This window comes from Bidens hawaiensis, unplaced genomic scaffold (assembly GCF_021521415.1).
Source record: "Bidens hawaiensis isolate Kalapana, Puna unplaced genomic scaffold, B.hawaiensis_p1.1 tig00003870_1, whole genome shotgun sequence".
Lineage (NCBI taxonomy): Eukaryota > Viridiplantae > Streptophyta > Magnoliopsida > Asterales > Asteraceae > Bidens > Bidens hawaiensis.
Window position 1 is genome coordinate 1082565 of NW_027491224.1, and position 3443 is coordinate 1086007.

The 3443-nt window shown below is 37.4% G+C and overlaps 1 long non-coding RNA gene across 1 annotated transcript; it reads right to left on the bottom strand.

Annotated features, from left to right (window-relative positions):
* Window positions 1-445: 445 nt before the first annotated feature.
* Window positions 446-1349, bottom strand: LOC143624557 (uncharacterized). The gene is made up of 2 exons (XR_013152139.1): window positions 837-1349; window positions 446-480 (listed from the first exon to the last, which is right to left on the bottom strand). It is a non-coding gene; the product is annotated as an uncharacterized LOC143624557 (long non-coding RNA).
* Between the last annotated feature and the right edge of the window lie 2094 nt (window positions 1350-3443).

Below are 3443 nucleotides of genomic sequence, written 5' to 3' on the forward strand. Positions count from 1 at the left end.
TATGTGAAATTATAAAATACCCTATTCGTACAGAAAAGAAAAGAAAAGAAAAGAAAAGAAAAGAAATATATATTATAAGTTTCACTCCATTATCTTAGCACTTAGTAGCAAGTTATAACTAAAAAGTGTTGACTGTTACTGAAAATTCACTACAATATGAAATTTATACCTTGATAACCTATATACGAGTTTATTCTAAATTTGGCATAATGACATGTTCATGTCAAACTATAAGATACACAAAACAAGGGCCGTCTGTCTATCATCTGTCATCATTGACTGCGGTCTCGTGAAGGAGATCCGACCGGCGTAAAAAATATCGGCGAATCACACGGCGTCGAAAACACCGTCTTCGCATGTCCATCGTCCCCATCAACCGTCAAAACCACCACATCTTCCACCTCAACCGGTTTGATTGAAAAGTCAACGTCAGGCGTTGACTCAGCTTCTTCTCTATCTTCTTTGATGGTAGAAAGCAACCTGCACGTTAAGGGGATTTTAGTTGCAGATTTTATGAGGTGTGTTCATGATTGTAAAAGCCTTGCAGTCTTTGATTAATTGCTAGTTGGTACTCCAATTAGTAGTCGCTATTAAATACTATTTAGTAAAAATCTATTAAAAATGAAAATTTTTATATATACTTGGTATATACACATAAATTCTAATATGATTAATCATGAGTTTTTATCCCACTGTTCGAATTAAAGTGCATTCAACTGCTGTAAGACTTGGGTTCCGGATGGAATTAAATTAATATTGCCTAGCTAGTTGTGTATTGCTTGTTCAATACTGAACATATATAATATTAGAAACTAACAAAAGAAAGAAAAAAAAACCTGGATGGTCCATTAATTATTTCCTTCAACTTAAAAACGTCAACGTCCACTTGGTCTTCAGGCGTTGATTCATCGTTGTTCTTGATCGGTGGTTCGTGTGCAGCGGGTTTTAAAGAGAAGAAGTACAGGAGCTCTTTGGATGCAGTGTCAGCGAGGGGGAAACAAGGGGGTTCAACGCCGCGAGTGGATGGAGAGGAGCGTTGGCGGAAGGAGCGGTGGCGCCAGCGGACGGTGAGATATGCACCGATGAAAAGAAGGATGAATAAGAAGAAGATTGCTAGGAGAACAATGGCAAGTGTACCAAAACTCATTTGACTATGTGTTTGTTTGTTTGTTTGGAGTTGAAGTGGTAATAATATATGAAGTGGTTGAAGAATTGGATTGTTTATTGGGGTAAGTTGACGGAAGTCAACGTGGTGGGAAACATTGAGGGGGACATGCCACCAATCAGATTAAAACAAATATAAGGGTAAAGAGAGTGCTTTCCGGGGTGGGTTCGGGATGTCTCGGGACCACCTGGAACACCATCTATTGTTACTCAGCTGACAAAAAACATAAGGACTCGGGGGTTACCACACCGATTCGGGAAGGAGACTGAGAAGAAAAAAGTGTGGGAAGCGGAGCAAACAGGGGGGCTAAAACTGGATGATCGTTGTAGGATGTGTACTCCGTTCGCGCTAATATGAGTTCTATATTGTACGTACAAAATGTTTTAATAAATGTTTTCATAACCGAAATGGATAGTTGGACCTCATATGAGCTGCATACACCGATGGCCGTTAGATTTGGATGGGTGACGGCTAAATCATGTGCCCACATACACCACGGTCTGCGAGTTCAAGAGCTGGTAAGAGTCAAGTTTGAATTAGATTAAGCTCGAGTTCCCTGTGTTTTAACTTAAAAGAACCTGAACTCAGCTTTTTAAATTCAGTAGTGATCGAGTTTAACTCGTTTCATGTTGGGCTCTTTAAATCTTATGTAGAACCTGTAAATTATGTTAAAAGCTGGAACGTCACACGTTTGGAATTGAGATGTGCAATAACAAGTGATATATATGCATGCTAAAGTCTACAAGTTGTGGAATAGTTATGAAATTGATGTTTTCAACCTATTGAATGTGTGTATACTTTGTACGAAGCAAATTAATTGCTGGTTCGCTATAGCAACTTAAGGTCAAAACATGATTAAATGTTCAACAATTAATGAATTCCTCAGCTTTTCTGATGTTTGGTTCAATGAAATTTATCGTGTATTTGAAATTGTACAAAATGGGTCACTTTTGGGCCCATTTTATTTGTATATGACGTGGACTTTCTATTTTAGACCGTTTGTGATCTAGAAATTTACTAGGGCTTGGGCCGGGTATTTTAACCATATGTATATAGCCATATAGGTAGAGGTGAAAAAAAAACCCGAATTCGGAATCGAATCCGAAAAAATACCCGGAACCGGGTTTTTATACTTGAACCCGTACCCGGCACTACCCGTAGGATACAGATAGGGTATGCATTTCAGTAACAAAACCTGTACCCGGACCCGATTAATACCCGATAATACCCCAAAAACCGGAACTGGTTCTATACTCGGAACTGGGTCTTTCTAATACCCGAAACCGGGGTTTAAACTACTCGATCTACTCCCGAAATTACCTGAAAATACCCGAAAATGCCCCTAAAAGGTGCAACCACTTAAAAAATCCAAACTATACACGAAAAAACCCAGAAAAAAGTCCTAAAATCCCGAAAACAGAGTTTTTTGAATACCAGAAAATAGAATATTCAAATACCTGATTTTAAAATACCCGGTTCTATACCCGACCCGAACCTAATGCACAGGTATGGTTGTTAAAGACTACACCGTGACTCGAACCTGACCCGTGTATTATCAATTCCCGATTTTTCAATACCCGGTCATACCCTAATCCAGTTCCATACCCGAAACCGAATATTTGAAAACCCAATTTGTGCACCCCTACGTATAGGTAATGGTGCAAATATACTAGTTATTGGGTTTATGAACATTAGTTGGTAATCAAATTGGTTATTGCTCAAACGGTTAAAACCGGTCATTATCAATAACCGGTAATGATTAGTAACCAGTTTGTATGCTTGAAAGCTATAGTCATGAAAAGCGGCTAGGTTATTAACCAAATCGGTTAATCATTAACAAGTTTTTTTTTAAAGAAACGTAAATAACTTAACTAAACATTAAAAATCTTAAATGTTGCATAAACTCACATTATTAAATTGAAAAAGTGAAAACAAGCAAACATAGACAAATACAAATTCTAAAAGTACAAACATAGAAAAAAAAATGCAAAAAGACAATACAATTATTTTGAAAATTTATAATCATCGTTATTCATTGTGGTCGCATAGGCTTGTCTTTAATTTACAGCCCCTACGTCTCTGGCTCAGGACTTCTCCTTCATTTCTTGCTATCATCGTTTGACAATATTTTGTACACTTGTGAGTTTATGTTCCGCAGCATATACAAATACCTAACAATATACTCACTACGTTTTTTTATTTGTTAGTTCTTGTGATAAAAGGATGGTATCACTCACCGTTATTCATTGTGGTCGCATAGGCTTGTCTTTAATTTACA